This window comes from Maniola hyperantus, chromosome 4 (genome assembly GCF_902806685.2).
Source record: "Maniola hyperantus chromosome 4, iAphHyp1.2, whole genome shotgun sequence".
Lineage (NCBI taxonomy): Eukaryota > Metazoa > Arthropoda > Insecta > Lepidoptera > Nymphalidae > Maniola > Maniola hyperantus.
In genome coordinates, this window is record NC_048539.1 from 3,917,373 (window position 1) to 3,940,190 (window position 22,818).

Consider the following 22,818-nt stretch of genomic DNA (forward strand, 5'->3'; position numbering starts at 1 on the left):
TTAAAGTAGGTAAGTACCTACCTATACAGATTTTTTCTCAAAGATTATTATGAACGCATTAAGATTGCTTTCATTTTCAGTGTCTAGTAAATATTTTTATTCGGCTTACATTCGTTAACTTATAATGATTGCAAAATGATGTTTTACTGAAGTGTCGTAAAAAATATTCACTCCAAATGATAATGCAGTTTTTTAAATTAAGTAAAACCGATGATATTACCTAAAGAACTAGATACGCTATATACACGTCTAAAGTGAATACTTAAATTAGAATAAAATGCATTTGGGTCACATTAATTGTAGAGCGCTACATTAATAATTGTAGCATCCCTAGTCTCTAGTCTCTAGTCTCGTGCGTTTTGTGTCTTCTGTCTTACTTATCAACAAAAAAGCACTGTATACCTACGCTATTATTTTATGAGCATATATTGTGTACGGTATACTTATATCGTTACCCTTACTGCTAATATTTAGGTATATATACGGGGTGTAACCAAAACGCTAGCAAAAACGAAGACAGGTGATAGTAATGATGATTACTGATATGATAACACAAAAAAACGCGATTTTTTTTAAATAATCCTGTATTTTGAAAAAGTTCCCGATATATTGCAAATAAAACATCTGACTGACGCCAGAAGTCAACGCACGTTGCGTAAGTAGGCAATTCGGAGTTGGTTACATCCTGTATGATTATCATTAAAGAACAAAATAAAGTCATTCAATCATCACACAAATCAATCAATTATGACATCCCCATAACGTTAACATAAAAATTATGCACTCTTTTAAATGATTTTCTTAGAATCTTTTATGAAACATTATAAACGAATTGTCGTGTAAATATTACATACGGACAGAAAGGTCGCGTGCTTGCATTGCAAAGGGCGCAAAAGGTGAGTGTCCATCAAAAGTGACATGTCATGGCACACCGCACAGCATTCTCGTGTCAATATAATATTCATTATTTTTTATTGACCTTTTATCAATCGCACACTATAGCATACCATAGACATGTTACGTTCATAATACTTAGTAAATGACGTATTTAAATTTTGTGTTCGGTGATGACGAAGACAGAAGATACAAAACGCACTAGAGTAGAAGAGATAAGTAGTGCTCTACAAATGTGACCCCAATGTCGTAGTTTTCAGTCTTTACTTTCTTAAATACCCATATAATATCATTGTTTTATTCCTATGCGGTAACTCAATCACAATCAGTAGCAGCTTTTGCATCGTTTTGTACCTACTTAGATTTCCGCGAGAGAGATGATTGCATTTAGGCTGCTGTTCACGTACAATGTAGGTACATATCTTATTTCGTTTTGCTAGACTTTATTTACTATTGAATAAGCATACAAGTTATCTAGATGTATTCAGGTAATTGACACAAATGAATCTCATATTATAATGAAAGCTCCATTACAGATTATTGAAATTCTGAGTAATAAGTAGGTAGATACTAGGTAGGTACATAATCAAAGTTCTGAATATTGTGTAGTTGTTGTGTAGTCATCCTGCAAAAACAGTCTATGTAGGTATACCTATACCATCGTCTCTTTCCTAGGTAAGGACAGGAGGGCAAAAAATAAATAAAAATTAAAATACCAATGCTCGCCGCAGGATATGACATTTGTGTATTTTTTCAAATATTGCAAAAAGAGTCCTTGGTTCGTGAAATCTAAAACCCTTTTGTGGTCCTTCGGTTCGGAGAAAGGCCAATTTTTTCGACCGATCTCATGATAATATAAAAAACCTTACATTTATGCCTGTTTGTTCGGACAGATTCTACAAAACTTTCACCGGGGCTTTTATAGAGCAATTTTTTTTCTGTCTGGGAATGAATTTTTACCTGTGGAATATTAAACTACATTTATTTAAAGAGGTAGCGCGTAAAAATGGAGCTGATTTACTTTTGTAACAATAATTTTGCAACAGTAAGTTTTATTGCTTTGTTTTTTTTTCAAACAATTGGTTATAGAACGGTCTGTTATTGTAATTAGTAAAAGTCATTATGTTATAAAAAACTACCGTTATTTAACAACCTAATTTATGGGCTTAGAAGCGGTAAGGGGTAACAATGATAATAGTTTTAGAAACTGCAAGATTATCTATAACTAGCTTATGCTCGCGACTTCGTCCGCGTGGACTACACAAATTTCGATCCGTCCAGTAGTTTGAGCTGTGCGTTGATAGATCAGTCAGTCAGTCAGTCAGTCAGTCAGTCACCTTTTCCTTTTATATATTTAGATAACAGTCTATAATGCTAATTTGGTTGATAACTCAGCCAAGATACAATAGGTAATCTAGTCTTATTTACAGAACACAAGCTTATAGGCTAAATACTTCATACAATTCTTACACTTGATGTTAATTAATAATACTTACCTAGATTTTTGTTATTAAGATACAAGTTAGCCCTTGACTGCAATTTCACCTTGTGGTTAATATTTTAGATCAATTTTTCCCACCATCAATCACGTCGCTCCAAAGTAGGTAAAATGTTCACCCTTTGATATTTCCAAATCGATATCGGCATTTCATTTGTAACACATGTGTATGCAGCAGATGCGTTCGCAAATAAACACTTATTGACAAAAGAATAGTTATGTATATATTCGTTGTGCACTCAACCCATTCTAAAACGCACCTTTTACTGATTTTAGGGTAAAATGCCATACTTATACTTATATGGGCCTATATCAAATACCTATCAATTAATCAAGTAAAAGGACAGTGAGCTAAATAAAAATATATATAATCATAAAATATATAATATGTAATTATAAAATTATGTCACACCGACTATTTCGAAATCCAAAGGAAACATTGCTATTAAAACCTAGGCCTTAGGAATTTATAATATGTAATAAGTACCTTCAAATCAAGAGTGAATAGACATTTAGGCAATCGCCTTAGGCCGCATCACCACATTCCAGTAGTTTTGATTGCAACCTAAATTTAAAAAAACTACACGACTTAAACACGTCTAATATAATTGAAAATGTGTATAACAACCGCCTTAATAGACAATAATAATAATAAAATTATTCTTAAGCCGATGGCTGCAAACAATTAGCGAGAATAGTTTAAATCTGCAATATTACGGTAATTATTTTTAGTAAATTTCAGAGACTATCGAATATGTGTACTGTGTAGGTACTTCTTTGAAAAATTAATAATTTTATGACGAATTTTAAATACTAAATCTTGCTATATTGCCGCTTGCGGTAACTAGGTCGAGGACTAGTACCCTTACCCTACGCTAAAATAGAGCACCTTTTCACAGTAAATAGAAGAGAAAGATCCTTGTCAAATAATCGCCTGCGCAAGTGTTTTGTGTGTCAACAATGGCATACGCAAAACCCTTAGGCGATTGAAAAGGATTGTCGCAAAATATGCTTCAAAGCTGAGATTGTCATATTTATGGTGAATTGCGAAGGACATCCTGCAAGGTGTGTAAGGCTTACCGTGTGATTAGGTGATATTAAAATATATAACACATTCCGGGATAAAAAGTAGTGTGTGTCCGTTCTCAGGATGAAAGCTATCCCTGTAAAAAATAGATAATGCCCGCTATTTTGTCCACGTCAATTTAGTTTTTCTAAATCCCGAGGAAACTGTTTGATTTTCCGAGAAAAGTTCCGTTCCCAGGATACAGACTATCTCTTAGAGGTACCAAATTTCGTCAACATCAGCCCCCCAATTGTGTAAGAAAAACGTATTCATCGTTATCGTAGTCGTCAACAAATTCTGCCTTTTGATTGGCTGTGAAAAAATGTAAACAGCGAACCAACCAATCAAAGGGCAGAATTTTTGGACGATTACGATAACGATGAATACGTTTTTCTTACACAATCGGGGGGCAGTTCTATGTAGTATAAAGTATTAAAGCTTATTTCACACTACAGACTGCTACGGTCTACGGGATATAAATTATATTATTATAGTCCGGTTAAAATAGACATACTTAGGCTACAATAATTTGCATTAGGCTAAAAATTGGTACAAATGTTTGGAAACTTTTTTTTTAATGAAAATGAATTGTGAAAAGTCCCCATCGATTTATATTTGTCGGCAGAGAGCTCTAGGATCGTCGTATTTCCTTCTATTGGGCGTTTATCTACAGGGTTATCATGTTGGCTTAATAGAAACGCGGGATACGATTCTACACAAGTACACAAGTCGTTTCTCTTACCATCTTCAAACCATATTGTTTTTCTTACGTGTCCATGGTAACCCAGATTGTGTCATAATGCGTAGACTCGATCAACGCCACTAGACAACGTTTGCGTCCCGATTACTGCCGAGTATCTCCGACACTCCTGTTCTTAGCAGCACACGCCCTCGTGTGAAGTACATCAGCTGCAGTTACTCTGAGAAGAAATAAAACAACCAAAGAGTAGCTATTTAAACACTTACACACGAGTACTTGATTCCTCGGCCAATTCTGACTTCAACTTCAATAGAGAAAATCTAAGAATTATTAAAATCATTATCGCCAGTTATCTCAAATATCTAGAAACCATTTAACTGAGCTACAGTTTATTTCGCATTATTGTTCATAAACAAAACAAATAGGTTCTCAATCATTTTTTTTTACCACAGCCATGTATCAGTCGTTTACTTTAAAAATCAAAAATAATTCAACCAAAAAATGTATTCTGAAAACACTCGAGTCAACACTCCTATCGGCCCGGCTCCCACAGCCAACGAGCAATTGTAATTGCCCACGCACATCCATCCCCCGTGGATTGCGGTTTCACTCTCTCATCCATCACAGTGGATCAACGAGCAATTGTAATTGCCCACGCACATCCATCCCCCGTGGATTGCGGTTTCACTCTCTCATCCATCACAGTGGATCAACGAGCAATTGTAATTGCCCACGCACATCCATCCCCCGTGGATTGCGGTTTCACTCTCACATCCATCACAGTGGATCATCCGTGTGCATCTCCTATACACACGCGCACCTGTCTGCGCTACGGTCTCTCAAGACCCCGACCTCCACCAGAGCTAAACGCGCATCGCGCGCCCACGGACTCTCAAGTTGCCCCAAGAGACACCGATTTCTACCGGGCTGCGACTACGTAATTACTACTGGCACGGTCAAACTTCATATGGCCGATAGAGTCTCTACTCGAGCTGTTACTGATCACCTTACTCATCATCATGATCATCAATTACATTGTTTACGTCACTTCGAGTGGTACATGACCTACTGGCATTTTTTTAAATTTATCATGTGCATATTTTGTAACTTCTATTTAAATTTAGAGCTTTTAACGTATAACGGTCACGTACACAACATAAAATCCATTCCGTAGGTACTGAACATTCGTGTTTGACCAATAGCAGCCACAGAAACCACATTATTAACACATTCAGCGTTAAACTTGAATGTAAAACTTTATTTAAACAACGAGCACTCAGCACAGGAATCTTAAGAAAATGCATTTACATCACCTTTATGTTCCAATATGCCTAAAATTGGTTGTACGACGCAGACATCTACGTGTCGCTCACCAGCTGCCCTCGTCGCGCTCGTCCCGCAAAGGAATATTAGTTGTAAACGCCATAGCTCGGATCCTCGTAGTTTGAATAAATTATTTTGATTTTGATTTCATACGTCATAATCGTTCGTCGTGCATGATCTTGAATCCGTGCCTGATTATCAGGTAATCAAACTCGGGTAAATCTCCACGGTAATTTGGTTTTAGGTTATTGTAAGGTGGCAATCCGTTCACGCATGTTTTCGTTCTGTTGTTCAAACAGTGTATGCCAATTATCATTACCGTTCCCGTTGTTCCCGGTCTGTGCCAACACTGATCCCGCTTCTGATGTCGGCAGAGAGCTCTAGGATCGTCGTATTTCCTTCTATTGGGCGTTTATCTACAGGGTTATCATGTTGGCTTAATAGAAACGCGGGATACGATTCTACACAAGTACACAAGTCGTTTCTCTTACCATCTTCAAACCATATTGTTTTTCTTACGTGTCCATGGTAACCCAGATTGTGTCATAATGCGTAGACTCGATCAACGCCACTAGACAACGTTTGCGTCCCGATTACTGCCGAGTATCTCCGACATATTGATGTTCCCAACATTCGTACCAATTTTTAGCCCTACGCGAATTATTGTAACCTTGAACATCTTGATCGGATTTTATTATTATAATTTATATCCCGTTCCCGTAGTGTGAAATAAAGGCCGTAAAAAGAGAGTTCTTTACTAGCTATATTGCAGGTTTGGCTATGAGTTGGGTTATGGGACTCAGGATCACCTACATATCTAATGTAGGTGATCTATAAAATAATCTGCGTAGCATTTTCATCACACCAATCAATATATACCTACGCATTACACAATCAAAATGACATAAAATTTAAAAGATTTACGTACTAATTTTTGAGATGTAGAAAATAACCCTATCAACGGTTATACTTAAAGAAAGTATTGCCAACTTTTAGCCTTTTAGGTATACCTACCTATACCATTCGATTTTAATCTAATTCCTTTCTCGGAAACCACAAAACTTTATACATTTCTTTGCGAACGAACTAAAAGTTATACTTCTAAACGAAATATACCGTATATCTGTGACTTTAAGGCACGTTTTCCTGTATCTTGTCATTAAGTACCGGGATACACGACTAAAGTGTGAACCGTACTTATCTAAGATGTAGCTCTCGAAAGTGTGAAATCCTGTTCTATGTCACAAAAAGTTTAGTTTCTATGTTACAGCTAAAGTATTGAAGGCACGTTCCTATTATTGAAATGACTGGTTATCTGGTAGGTACCTAGATTAAATTACATAAGTACCTATCATTGAACAAAAAATCATTACTTTCAAATAACAAATAACTCCTTGCGTTGCGAAGCCGGGTAAAAAGGGTAAGGGTATTAAAATACCACCTTTATCTACGTAGTAGGTACTCATTTCTCAGTCATATATATTTACTTAATTATAATAAACTAACTTATGCTCGCGACTCATCCGCGTGGACTACACAAATCTCAAACCCCTATTTCACCCCCTTAGCGGTTATTTATTCAAACATCCTTTGTTAGCGGATGCCTACGTCATAATATAGCTATCTGCGTGCCAAATCTCAGTCAGTCCGATCCACGTCCGATCCGTCTAGTAGTTTGAGCTGTGCGTTGATGATCAGTCAGTCAGTCAGTCAGTCAGTCAGTCAGTCACCTTTTTTTATATATTTATAGATATCACTCACGATAGATTACTAAACGTTAAAAAACGCAGATGCCTATTGGGCTAAGCTAGCATCACATAGAACGGTAGAGACTACATTGATACTTAGGGCGTTTGAGCACTTATCGGTGAAATCACGGATTCCGTAACAATACGAATCGAATGAGTACGTATATGTATGATGGCCACTTCGAAGAATCACGGATACGAACGGAATACGGATGAGTGCACAAATGCCCTTACTCGTGGTTTGTTTCATGGATGGACTCACTTGGTCACGGGACCCTAAAAAATAACTACGGCGCGGCTATTGAATTACAATTGGGCGCGGCTCCTCTTCGGAGACTGAATTTTTGGGCTTAATATTCGTGGATTGGCAGGAAACACGACGAAACGTCTGAAAGTTCTGATGAACTAAGTACATACCTACTTAGGTATTGTTTACGAAGGAAAATAGATTGTGCGTAAGTAAGTTACTTTGAATCTAGGCATTTCATAACATGTCTAAATCCGCAATGTCGCTGCAACGCACACGTGCGGCCAGCACAGGTGGCGCGGCTAATGAGTCGGGTCCCATGGGACTCGAACCCTGAACCGCGAGGCATTTCCGCGGATCGCCACTAATCATTGAGGGTATCCGAATGTCATTTACTATTGTCAAAACTCAAGACGCATGAGAACCTTTATTATTATGGTAGCAATGACATCTGTTTTGGAAAACTATTCTTGAGTATTTTTGCGTTTAACTATGATGATCACGATAATATAGCGATGATAGCCTGATAGCCTAGTGATAGGCGTTGGCAATTGTCAAAATGTCAGGCTTGTGCTATTGTCGTACCTACTCCTAGCACAAGCCTGACGTTTAGTTGGAGAGGAAAGGGGAATATTAGTCATTTAACATGGCTAATATTCTTTTATAAAAAATAAAAATAAAAAATCTGTTCGGAAGGTCCGAGGTTCGATCTCGGCCACGAATCTCTAACCTTTCGGAGTAAACTTGCATGCCTGAGATTTCTCCATAATTTCCTTTTAAAGGTAAATCGGCAATCTGCACATGGCCATGCGTGAAGGACTAGGGCCTAGACCCCTTTCATTCTAAGAGAAAACCAGTGCTCAGTAGTGGGTCGGCGACGAGATCACAATTTCACGATTACAGAACAAAATTACTGCGCTCAAAGAGGTATAGCTGTAGTACACGACAGGCCGAGATGGCGGGGTGAGCACGCCCTCGCACTAACCGAGTGCGGGATAGCGCGCATGGTGAGTGGATGTGCGGGTGTGCGGGTCGTCCCCCCGCCTCATACCCCGATTGTCATCTCGACCTGACCACAGAATATATAATTGACCTGACGCGTACTAGGTCTATGAGGTAGGTAGGTAGGTTACGGAACCTTTATAATCTTCTACGACGTAGTGCTACGCCGTAGAACACAAAAATCATGGGTGGAAAATTCGATGGAAAATGGGGAAAAAACGACAGCAATATTCCACCAAAACGGGAATTTTGAAATCCCCGGGAAATCTGGTTCAATGACGCCCATGAAAATTCTATACCTACTTATATTAGTTGTGTTTGCGTGTTTTTACAAATGAATACCTACTAACCACCCAATACTTACATTGTTAAGTACTTGGGTCGAAGTTTTCCCTAGACGAGGTACTTATATTATGTACCCACGTATGTACCTATATAATATTTTTTTTTATTTTTTTTTTTGTTTATTTGAAAGTAATCAACAGCGTAAATACATAATTATTATTTAAATTTAAATCTAGGTATAACAGAAGGCCAAAAGAGATTACTTAAAATTATAATTAAAACTATTTTAACAGAATAGATTTAGAATAAATGTAGGTATATACAATAATTAAATTAAATTAAATTAAATTTATATTAGGAAAATATAAACTTTTGTAGAGCTAATTTTTTATACTATCAAAATATTTGTAGTTTATAGCTTACGGATACAGATTCTCCGTTCTGGGTCCACCTTGAAGCGTTCTCGGAAGCGATTTCAGCAACATGTATCGTGAATAGCGTTATGATAGTTTTGGGAATACGCCAAGTGCCGTACGATACTGACTTATTTGACCCCGGGGAAGAGGTCCGGAACTAGATATTAAAAATATGGCCTGATTTATGTGTGATTTTCAAAAGAAGTTGCGTTTTTAGGGTTCCGTACCTCAAAAGGAAAAAGGGAACTTTTATAGAAAAAAAATACACACAAGCACACACACACACACAAGCATACACACACTGTTGTAATTTTATTATTGTATAGGTATACACTTATTCTAAATCTATTCAATTAAAATAGTTTTCATTATACTTAATTTTAAGTAATCTCTTGTGGCCTTCTGTTAAAAGTAAATTTAGTTTTAAATAATAATTATGTAATTACGCTGTTGATTACTTTCAAATAAACAAAAAAAAGTAGGATCACTTCGTCGTCTGTCTATCGTATCTGTCAAGAAACCCTTAGATAGGGTACTTTCCGTTGACCTACAATCATGAAATTTGGCAGATACAGGACAAGTAAAGGAATAAATCCGTACCTAAACCGTGAATTTGTGGTTACGTCACAAAAAAAAATAAGATGTAGGTATTTTAAATTTTCAAACTAAGATGCCTCAACGCATCGCATCGATTCGCGTCGCATCGCAACGCAACGCCACGCAACGCAACGCATCGCATCGAATCACATCGCATCGCAGTGCAACGCATCGCATTCATTCGGCTATCAATCATATTATAATATCATCATCGGCAGCTATCAACTTGCCTACTCATATTTTTTCAATTACTTACTAGCGATTCGCCCCAGCTTCGTAGGGGTGCAATTTATTTTTTCTAGTAATAAAAATATAGCCTATGTAAATCGGTCCAGTAGTTTTTCAGTTTACTCGTTGCAGACGTACAAAAATACAAACCTTTCCTCTTTATAATATTAGTGTAGAAAAGTCCACAAAGACACCAGAAACAGAAGTTTTAAATTTTGCTAATTCTGAATGTCCAATTAAAAAAATAACCCGTAAAAACTCCAAAGAACTTTGAAACCCGATATTCGCCGAAGCGACGTTAGAAATGCGGCGACAAAAAGGTCCAATCGACGCCTCCTACCGACCAGAAACGCCAGAAAGAACATTCTCGATGATTTATGAAGCAAATTAACGAGAATATATCCTCATTCCTGAGCATCATTTCCTGCTAGAGCGAACTTGCAGCTGATCTGAAAAAATTGACGAAGAAAAATGCAAAACTGCTAAAGAAATTCGTGTAAAAACTTATTTCAGTTTCGATTTCAAAAAGGTGCTTATTATTGACTAGCTGATGCGGGCAAGTCGCGGGCGACTTCATCCGTGTGGGTTTAGTTTTTCAAAAATCCCGTGGGTAAGTATCTTAGATTTTCCGGGATAAAAAGTAGCCTATGTCACTCTCCAGGTCTTCAACTATATCCATTAAAAAAACAGATCAATCCGTGGTTTTATTGCGGCGTGATTGAAGGATAAACCAACAAACAAATACACTTTCGCATTTATTATTTCTCATTCCGAGAGGAGACCCGTGCTCAGTAGGGAGCCGGCGATGAGTTGATCATGATGAATATAATATAAATAATCATCAATTTATGGGTACTTAAAGTTTTAGTACTTAAAACCCATTAAAACCACAGAACTGGCATGCAATGGATCGTTGACTGAACATCCGCATGCCGTTCGGCTCGTGTTACAATATTTTTTATCTGTGGAAAAAACCCAAGTAAAAAGTTGGCTTCCATGCGGAGAAACAAGTGCCGCGACTGAACTTTAGTGTTGGTTCCGCCTTGTAGCTTTTTTGGCAAAGAGTTTAAACTGCAGAGGTGTCACTTGCTTCTATTTTTAAGGATTAGTGCCTCAAAATGATTGATAGGAGCACTTCTACGACTAGGATAGAAGGATTCACTGTAAGGATTTCTTTTTCCTTTTGCGGTACGGAGCCAGGATTCACTGGAAGGATCTCTTTTTCCTTTTGCGGTAGGTACGGCGCCAGGATTCACTGGAAGGATTTCTTTTTTCTTTTGCCGTACGGAGCCCTTAAAACAAAAGCACAGACAAACACAGCCAAACTCTGTCCGTTGAGATAAAAGTTCAGTCTTTCTCACCCACAATTTCTTATACAAGCTATCTCTGAGCTTAAATTCTCGAGATCGGTTCGGCGGTTGAGTCGTAAAAAGGTAGGCAGGCAAATAGTCATACTTTCGCATTTATAAATGTGATAGTGTGTCTAATAATATTAGTACGGAATATAATGGAAGTAAAGCGTAATAAAGCGTAAGCATGCCTCACTAATTTTTTTCTACTTATTTTAGTGCATCACATAGACGTCGGCCTCTTATTTGAGCGGTCAAGGGCTCTCTACCGGCCTCGCACCTCTAATTTACGGAGTTATAATATTATGTGCGTTTTAAATATCAATTGCTAACGGCGAAGGAAAACATCGTGAAGAATATATTACTTATACGAGCCTGAGAGTTCTCAATAATATTCTTAAAGGTGTGTAAAGTCTGCCAGGCCGCTCTTGGCCAGAGTGGTAAATACAGCCAAACCTTCTCATTCTGAGAGGAGATCCATCGACCAACTCTCTACTGAGCAGTAGATAGTTGTCGATGGGTTGATCGTTATGAACATCAGCATGTCGGTGATGCGACATTGACATTTTTACTCATCGCAAAATCGCCATAAAGAAGTTTTTATTTCAAAAAAATATGAAATAGGCAAAGCATTAAGCAGACCGCCACATCTACAGTCTACACACATTATTCTATTCTATGACCAAACTCGCGTCATTCATTAGACGGGTCGTTCGTCTTCATTGCATGTGACGGAGATAGTTTAGTGTTTAAATTAATGCTCCCAACGAACTTTAAAAACCTATAACTGTCTTATTTATGTTCGAACAAAAAGTAATGATGAAACTTTTAAAGTTTGAAAGCTGAAAATCCCTTTAGAGCTATTTACAGAGATGTAGGTAACTATCATGATCAACCCATCGCCGGCTCACTACAGAGCACGGGTCTCCTCTCAGAGTGAGAAGGGGTTTGGCCATAGTCTACCGCACTGGCCAAGTGCGGATTGGCAGACTTCACACACCTTTGAGAACATTATGGAGAACTCTCGGGCACGCAGGTTTCCTCGCGATGTTTTCCTTCACCGTTAAAGCAAGTGATATTTTAATTACTTAAAAACGCACATAACTCCGAAAAGTTAGAGGTGCGTGCCCGGGGTCGAACCCCCGACCTCCGATTGGAAGGCGGACGTCCTGACCACTAGGCTACCACAGCTTCTCTAACTATGTAGGTAACTATGTACTTACTAATTTACTAAAGTGAGGTTTAGACTAGCAAGAACTTCTTGCAAGTTATTCCGCAAGTACTTGCAGAATTGTTTACACTACGAGCAATATTGTACGTGTGCCTACATACATTAATTGTGACTTGCGGGCAGCAAGTTACAAAACTTGCGGAAGTGAGCTTGACGTGACACGGTAGAAATAGCTTGCGGAAGTCAACTTCTGCAAGTTTTGTTGCTAATCTAAACCTCGTTTAAACCTCGCTTTACATTAAAGATCACAAATTGTTATCCAAACCTCTATCATGTTAATGACTTACGCAATGATTACAGATAAAGCAATAAAGCAAGCAGGTAGTTGGACCGATTAATGACTACAATTACTACAAAAAAATAAAATCGCTTAACACCATTATTTTATTACCTATCCCTCAAAACAAAACTCGAACAACCTAGTTGTAACTTCTTTCTAAGATTTTAAAAGTAAGTTCATATTTTATTATTGTTTGAATGTGCAATGGTTATTCACTCACACACCCACACACACAAAACTGAGTATGAACTTGTGAACATCACGTGTCATCTACTTGTCTTCGAATCACCCTTGTCAGTCACGCTGGAACTGTACGCTTTCACCAAGCTTTCGCCAAAACTATGACTTTTTTATTATTGCTTGGTTAAAGTTATTATAAGTTATTCACCTCATAAATTTTAGCTGAAAGGAATACTTACATTTTAAGGCGATAGAAAATAGTATAACTATGCATTTCAATAAAGCTAGTAATCACTTTGAAAGAAAAGTGAAAGAAAATGCTATAACAAGGATAAAAAGGCGACCATCCTTGGTGTCTGCCTGAATCTACACTTTACACAGTAGGTACTAAAGTACTTTGTTTCTACATAGGTTACACAGTTTTTTAAAGTTGAAACACAAAGTACCACTAACTTTTTATACATATTAAGTAGAGGCTGTAATTAAATCAAGATATAAAATTTCGACCGATTGAAAATACTTCAGTTTGTGGACGAGCTTAGATCTTATATTATTTCCGATGTGTAGACTGTACAGAATAAGAGATTCGAGTTCAAAATAATGCCCGCATATCTCAGTTAACTGACCATCCGAATATCATGTAACGCACTTTCTTAAACAACAAAAAATACAGCTGCACGCTATTAAGCAAAAATGTCCCCCATTCGGGACATCTTTTTAACAATGGCCCTTAAAATGACCAGAAAAAGTTCACTCTTTAACACAAAGCGGGGGTGGACGATCGATGATCGTTTTAGGATATTTCAGTTTAAAAAAAGCAATGGTTAAAATAATTGTAGATTGTGTAGAGTAGATTTATGTGCAGTAGTCATTGTGGTCCGTTATAGGTGTCCGGTTGCAGATGTTTTGTGAGATGTGCTTTTGTTGAGCTGATTTTGTGCTAAATCAGCTGTATAGGTGAGAGCTTAAGATTGTGGCCCATTAATTTGTTCCGAAATATAAGCGGTGATACTTATAGCCTAGTGGTTAAGATGCTGGCAACTTTTTAGGAGGATTAGAGGTTCGCTTCCGAGCACACACCTCTAACTTTTCGGAGTTACATGCGTTTTATGCAATTTTAAAAATGATTAGAGAACATATATATCTATCTTCTTATATACATCTTCAAGATATTGAGAGGGAAGGTTTGCAATGCAGACATTGGCGCAGGTTAGTCTGTGTGCCCCGGAGAGGTACGTGGAGCGGAGACGCCGCCGCCCGCCGCTGCTGGCCGTGCCGTACGGGCGTACCAACTTGCTCAGGCAGGCGCCGCTGACGCGCGCACTCCGCACCCTTAACTTCGTAGCCGAAAAAATAGATATTTTTTGTTGCTCTCTGACTGAGCTCACAAGGATAGCAATGTGGATTATTAGTTACACATAACTATAAGATAGCCGTTAAGTAGTAGATTAATAATGGTCGTTGTAAATAATTAATTTTTTAATTTTAAGTATAATTATTGTTAATAGGTATAAGATAGATTAGAGTAGGTACACTGTCGCATTAGGACTCCCCTGTAAGGACAGTGCACGTTATGGTATAATAATAAAAATAAATAAAAATATATTAATATATGAGCTTATCGAAGAAACGCTTGCAAAAAAGTGTAGGTACCTACCTGCTTATACTCTAAATACATAGTAGGTACCTTCATGTAGTTATCTTAACCTTTTTAGGGTTCCGTACCTCAAAAGAAAAAAGGAAGCCTTTTAGGATCACTAATTTGTCGTCGGTCTGTATGTTTGTCCGTCGTGTCTGTCAAGAAAACCTATAGGGTACTTCCCGTTGATCTAGAATCATGAAATTTGCTAGGTAGGTAAGCCTCATAACACAAGTAAAGGAATAAATCCGAAAACCGTGAATTTGTGGTTAAACCACAAAAAAAGTGTTCGTGAACAAATAATTAGTTTTTTAATTTTCAAAATAAGATAACTATAGGTATGATATAAAAGGGCCTTATCTGTACATTCTAAAACAGATTTATTTTTTATTTTTATGCGTAATAGTTTTTGATTTATTATGCAAAATGTCGAAATAATACCACAGTAGTAAGGAACCCTCGGTGCGCGAGCCTGACTCGCACTTGGCCTTTTTTTTTGCATCGGCTCTGGCCTCTGACTAATAAATAAGGACAGAGTAAAACAAACATTTTGGTCACATTGTTCCGGGTGGTCAGTAATTAAGTGACCATAGTGAGGTGCCGCCGCGCCACCTCGGAGGCGATCTGATAAAATCTACTTGCCACCTTTAAGAATTTCGAAATTACTACCTACTTTGACAGATAAAGATTAATAAGTAGGTCCAAAACTGCGATTCGATTTTTTGTGGAATCTACTACACTTAAAAAGACTTGTCCTTACTGACTGACTGACTGCTATTGTAATGGGTAAGAAAGGATTTTTGGAATTACCACCCTTAAGGGATTTAAATAGGGGATAAAGTTGTGTATGTAAGTCTGTCGTTTTTCAAGTCATATCTAATCTAACCATGAAGTATTTGGGCTTTCGGTCAAAAATGAAGAATTGCGTGTTTTAGGATTTTTTTGGGAATTCCACCTTCTCAGCGATTTTGAAAAATTCCGCAGTGAAAAGTGAAAGGGGCACAGAGTTTTAGTATACCTATACATTATTGATTTAGTATTATTGTACAAAAGAAAAGAAACCAGCCAAGTGCGAATCAGGCTGGCGCACCGTAATACAGTCGTATTTTTCGACATTTTGCACGATTAATCAAACACTATGATTCATAAAAATAAATAAAAATCTGTTTTCGAATCCACAGGTGAAGCCCTTTCATATGATACCCCACTTGATATAGTTATCTTACTTTGATAATTGAAAATACTAATAATTATTAGTTCATGACCACAATTTAATTTTTTTTGTGTGGCCTAACCACATATTCACGGATTTCAGATTTTTCCCCTAATGTCTGTTATAAGATCTAGGTACCTACCTGCCAAATGTCATAATTCTAGGTCAGCGGGAAGTACTTACCTAAGTACCCACCCTGTAAGTTTCTTGACAGACAGACAGGTAAGGGTTGCGTTTTTCCCTTTGAGGTACGGAACCCTAAAAATTATATCAATGGTCTTTATTGCCTTACATAAACAGACTCTGCTCTCAGTCGACCTTTCTAAACATAATACCTAAAAACATTGGGTTTAAAAGACACCAATTTCCGACCCTATGAATTTTCCCAACAATGACAAAACAAAATACACTTCAACGTTATCTAGAATCTGTATTTTAATCCCCACCCTTCGTATAATAATAATGATTATTAGAATAGTCTATAGATAGTAATTTGTTATCAGAAACGCAAAATCACACATCAAATTGTAAATCACGATCGTAAACTTTACCCCCATAATAATTAATTTTGTACCCGCATTTAGTTTTTTTTTTAATTGGTTATATTACCACAATTTTTAAAAACTACCTTCTCAATTATAAGTCACTAGCTTATGCGCGCAACTTCGTCAGCGTGGACTACACAGATTTCAAATTCCTATTTTACCCCTAGATTTAGTTGCTTTTCGGAAGCTCAATGCCGGGATTGAAAGTTCCACTCCGTGCACACTACACATAAGTACAATCGTACGCACATACATACTTAGTTAGGTACGTTACGTACTTAGTTCATAAGGCGCATGTCAATTGTCACATAAAAACCTCAAAGAACACTAAAGTTTCGCTCGCAAACAGGTGTAAGTACCTACTTTTTATCTGTAAACTTTTTCACGCCATATGCCGTGTATAGCACGGGGCGTTCGATATTCAAACGCAGCTGAAGAGACTCGGAAATAAATAAGAGGCCGTGACACGAGCCGCGCGCCCTCCCCTTTTATAATTATTTCATTTTATTTTTAAATTGTTTTTTCTGCTCCACAAGGATTCCCCTCTTTATGTTCTCCGTTCGAAAACAATGTGTTCTCCCCAACACCTAAGCTAATGGTACGCGAGCGTGTGTTGTTTTAAATTGGATACGGGTCCATAATAATAAATTGACGGTTTTAACTACGCTTAGAGGAGCGTGAGTAATGATAATTAAATTGATCCTTATTTTTGTATCTTTTGTTGTTCAGGTTGTTGACATTTTCTGAAGCATTTTCGTTAATAGAGCCGTTTGAATGCTTTAATTTCAATTTATACATAAATATTTTTCTTATCTTTACATTATTTTCCTGTTATTCTATAGAGAAGTGGAAAAAGCTTTGAAATCATAAATAATGTATGCTAAGTACGTATGTTAAACAGAAAACTTGAAAGATATGCTGATTCATAGCTCCATGTATGATACGCATTACAATTTTTGAAGAACTATCAAACGTCATTTATGTGTGTTACGATTGTCGTAGCGTACGAGGGCCCAGGAGTAGGACCGGAAAATGTAACTTGAACACAGGTAAACATTACAATATCTAGGAAACCCGATCTGCCTCGTGACCATACCAAAATAGCGCCCACAGTATGCCGTATATTGACAAATCTTACGGCCTCACTGAGCCAACACACGCTGTGTATTATGAAAATCCCAAGTAACACCGTCAATATATCAAGCGAGTCCCCCTATACAAGGGGAACGTTCTATTTTTAAATAGTTCCCTACTCATTTTATATTTTTTCCAAGCCCACGTATTTTTATAAACCAACCACTTTTAGATGGTCTCTATTTTTAAATATCACTTCGTTAAAAGGAACAAGGGGAGGTTATTTTAAAATGGTAAGTTTACAATAATAACTTGCAGCCGCTCGTATGAGGCGTACGAGCGCGTGCGTTCGATATTTGAATTTGAATGGAGGAACGCGTGCTCGTATAGCACGCGTCTTTAGCTTTTTTATAGGGGAAACCCGGCCAATGAGGTTGATTTTATTTTGGTATTAAAAAGTAGGGGAGTTTTTTTAGAACTGTTATGTAGACCGTAACTTTTTAGGAGAAGGCGTGTTATTTGTTACATACTAGTTAATAGTCCCCTCTGGTCTACGCCCGTTTTTTTAAATAGTAGGTCTATGTAAAGACCACGTAAAACTGCTTGCATTTTGATATATCGAATGCTTTAGAGTAAATTAGGCATTTTCCCGGTAAAAAGACATATTTTTTGTAATTTTAATCTCGGCTTTTTAAAAGACCCAAGTGATACATTTTTTAACCGACTATATACTATATAGCTCTGGGTTCTAGATATTTTGATTTTATTAAGCCTTGCATATTACCTATTACCTACTTACTAGGACACTAGGTAGGTAGGTAATGGCCGTTCATCGTAAATTGACGCGTTTGGCGTGAGTAATATTATGTTGGCAGCATTGCAAATCACACAATAATAAACCCTAAGTCCTAAGGTATAAAGAAACAATGCAATGGTGCCAACATAATATTACTCCACGCGACAAGTTACGATGAACGGACAATAAGGACACATTGTACATAAATAAATAGATCAAAAGACTTTACTGCTTACACCACCCTAGATACCTACTCAGCGTCATTAAAGAGAGCTCTACCATAAACAATAATACTTGGCTGGCAGTATATCATTTTCCTAATCCCGTTATTTTCCGGAGCAAATAAGTCTACGGATAATTGATTTCCAAATATTAAGTTACGGCTTTATTTGCGAATCTACTACTTAGAAAGAATATCCAATTTTGTGTTTGTATTTCTTCTGTTTACTAAGCGTCCTAATTCTGATTGTACCTACTTACCAGTCAATATTTTTATAATTGAGGCATGGAATCAACATTTGGGCTAAGTGCCAAAATACATTTTGATGATAAATAAAATAAAACTGTATTTATTATGGATCAACATTTATTAAGACACATTATTATGTGCAAATGATTACAAATAATACTGTTTATTCACACACCTGTTAAGTATACTAATTTAAAAAAACATTTATTTCAAAAAAGACATTATTTAAAAACTAATTTAGAAATGGGTCAAAATGCAAGGTTTTTGTAATTTATAAGGACTTAAGTGCCAATACAGTTTTATTATCATTGGGGCTAAGTGCCATATTAGAATTTTTTTGTTTATGTTTGTTTTAATTAATAAATGCAATTTTTCCAGGTTTTTTTTTAATGATCAGCACACAAATTCCTGTAGAATTCTTGGCAGTTGTCTGGCAAGTATTCGATCATACTTTCTAGATCCCTCATTTTTTCTTTGCTTATTGTGTTGTGAGTCAAAAGTCTATGTAACTCCACATTTTTTAAATCTGAAATAGATTTTCCTCTTTTGAAAACATTAACTACCTTCCATGGTTCTATGTCTGTGAAATTTTGTTTTATGAGAACTTCACCTGGCTTATCTTTCGTTACTAGCAACCTTGATGCTGTTGAAATATTCAACTTTTTTGTCACAATTATGTCATCTGCAGCAGCTTGGAAGTTGAAAAAACATTCACTTGTCATATCAAGAACTTGGAAAGGTTGTGATGTATTTTTCGCACCGGTAATCACTTTTTTTAGGTCTTCAGGAACATAACTTTTCATAACCTTTTTTCTTTTTTCTATAATTCCGAAATCCCTGTCGCACTGTAAGAAACTGTGGCCTGTTATAAGAAATTTTTGTTCGATTGATTGGAAGTGACCATTTGCTACTAAAAACATCAATAGGAACAGAATCATTCTGTTTTTATTTTGGCCGGCACAGTTATCGCACCAAATTATCAGATGGTCTTTGTTTGTATTTCTTTTATTTACAAAACTCAAAAGGCATGATGCTATTTCATTGCCTCCTCTGCTACAGATTCCTTCGTGCCAAAGACACATGTAAGAGTTCCCAATATCAGCTACATTGATGCACAAGTTATAACAGCTAAGCTGGCGTTTGTAGAACATTTCTGAGTGTGTTAATGTAGGTACAAACAGCACCTGCTGAAGATCAATGGCTATTGTCATAGTATTGCTGCCTGGCAGTTGAGATTGCTCCCTATCTGTGGCCATAATCTGCCGAGATGATTCAGCTTTTCGATGATGTAATTCCAAAGTAGCTTTTGCGGACCGACTTTGTGCATTTTGAGATCGCACTACTGCAGATAAGCGATCACAAACTTTACACGTATCTGTTCTGGGCCTCTTGAACTTTAAATCAGGAAAATATCTCCGAAATACTTTTCTGTAAAATTTATATGTTACTTGTTTACCAGGGTGCAGTTCATTAAAGGCTTTATAACATCTATGTATGTTTAAATCAGGGCTAAGGTATTCTTTTGTGCTTTTTGCTCTTGTGTAATGGCTTTCATCCCTGGGGAACATATTAATATGTTCTTTAACTCTAAGCACATCCTCTTCCGTATACTTTAAACTTTTATGTGAAGTTCTATTATCACGAAAAGACGTATCACCATGTTTTTTTTTGTTTATCAATGTCTCTATTTCTTTTTTAGTAATTGCAAAAATGTCTGAAAATGTTTTCTTGCATACTGGTATTAGTGTACCATCACCTTTAGGCACAACATATGTAATGGTCGTTTGTCGTCTGCTATCAGATGGTACGGTATAATTACCATGTCGACGACGCTTAATATTATGCAATTGAAGCAAACCCATCAAATACGTTCTCTGTGTTTTTAAGTCTTCACGGTAGAACTTTTCAAATAAACTCAACTTCATGTCATGATCTAATTTGTGGCACTGATTTTTACATTTGCATATTTTCTGTAACATAAATATTTATTTAGCGTTGTTGTAAAATCAACTCAAAATGAAACAATAATAAACTACATGGTTACTGAGATACTAACCTCCATAGTCGGTGGCATTTTCGCCGGTATCACTTTTCCTTTCCTGTTCATATAACTTTTTCCCTGTACCTTCAACGATTTTCTTATTATAGTTTTATTTTTTGTTCTTTGTTTTGTGTTATCGTCCATTTTGAGATGCAAATTATTTCAAAGAAACAATAACGCCCATGAAATGACCATTGAACGAATCAACGAATGTTATTTTGACAATTTTGACATTGACATTTCTATGATCGGATACACGCACGACCCATTTGTAAAGAAACAACATTTGGCACTTACTCGTAACGCCATCTACCAAAAACTCTCAAAACTACAATAAATTTTACTGGGCACTTTGCACCTTTGTAACGGAATGGCTAACTAATGTAGCACATTTGACAGGCAAAATTCCAACTTTGATTTTTTTGGCACTTAACCCAAATGTTGATTCCATGCCTCAATTAAACTAGATTTTAAATACCCGCAACTTCATCCGCGTGGTCTACACTTTCAAACCCCTATTTTACCTTTCCAAAAATCAAAAAAATCCTTTCTTCCTGTCATAATAGCTACTTAGGTATCAAATATCAGCATGCCAAATTTTAGCCCGATCTATCCAGTAGTTCGATCTATGCGTTGATACATATCAGTCAGTCAGTCAGTCAGATATGGGTTTTTGAAAATCCTGTGTGAACTCTTTGATTTTCCGGACTAAAAAGTAGCCTATGTCACTCTCCAGATCTTTACAAAGATCACATCGATCCGTTGCGTTTTGACGTGATTGAAGGACAAACCATCAAACCAACAAACAAACACACTTTCGCATTTACTTATAATAATATGGGTACTGGGTAGTGATATACTTAGGTACTTAATATGGGTAGTACCTAATAGATGACGATCGTACCTATTTTTGAAAAGTTGCAGAGCCGGGCAAATACACGAGTACCTACCTAATAATGATTCTGCAGAGGACCAAATGGATTTAGTCATCAAGACCTAATCGGTGACCATAACACAGCCTGATAAGTTTTTCCTAACATTTAAGGGCTTTGAGCGTAGTTTAGGCATAAACTGGTAGTTCGACAAGATAACTTTTTCTAATCTTTCACATAGAAATCTTGACAGAAGATAAATGAGTTGCTTCAGCGATATCCATGCCAGTAAAAAGAACGTAGGTACATTTTTGCTGGCTATAAAATAGCGGGCTTTTATCGGTGGGCGGGGGCGGGCGGTTGCTAGGCAACGCGCGACCCTCCGAGGGGAAAAAACGGGTAAAAATTCCGGGAGCGAATGGACGGTGATTTTTTATGGCATCGTACATTTTTTCCTTAGCGCCGCGACGCTCGGCGTCCGGGGAGGCGGATCTGTGTGAGTATGGATCGTTATAGAGGGTGCTCCAAATATTTATTTTAATTTACCTGGAGTACAAGTTCAGATAAACACTTGCATTCATCTAGAGCCTCGAATGTGGCTTTTGAATACGTACGGGTACGTATTCAAAAGCCAGGATATAGGATGTCTCAAGTTGTGTGGCTAACCAGCTGTTCCAAAAGGTTCGATTAATTTACTTTTTTTTAATTACATACTAATTATTCATTTATTAAAAAATCTTTATTGCTAACGACATTACAAAGAATGAGAACACAATAATTACATGAGACACTCAAAACAACAAATATTATCACATACTAAGTATACCTATGTAATAATATTTTGATGCTGAGTTTACAGGCAAAACAAAATGAAGTTGTTATTAGTGGATTAGTATAATACAAGTACCAACTTATGTTTCCACTAATAGGTATATCTAGGCAGCGGATTCTACTGATAAAAGCCGCCAAGAAACTTTTAAAACATAGCCTACAACAATAGCTAAGAAGCAGGATTTTTTAATTTTGTACTTTCGGAGTAATTTTCCAATCAAAACATCCTGTATTCAGTCCGAAAGTCTCCAAAGAGAAGTAAATCGCATTGCACGTGTGTGAGTGAAGTGCGGA

General features: G+C 36.9%; 1 protein-coding gene and 1 long non-coding RNA gene across 2 annotated transcripts in view; one reads left to right on the forward strand and one right to left on the reverse strand.

Annotated features, from left to right (window-relative positions):
- Prosbeta1 (proteasome beta1 subunit) overlaps nucleotides 1–22,818 on the forward strand; it is a 276,237-nt gene that overhangs the window by 179,511 nt on the left and 73,908 nt on the right. The window lies entirely within an intron of this gene.
- Nucleotides 18,880–21,291, reverse strand: LOC117997020 (uncharacterized). Its single transcript, XR_011236665.1, has 2 exons — nucleotides 20,837–21,291; nucleotides 18,880–20,750 (listed from the first exon to the last, which is right to left on the reverse strand). It is a non-coding gene; the product is annotated as an uncharacterized lncRNA (long non-coding RNA).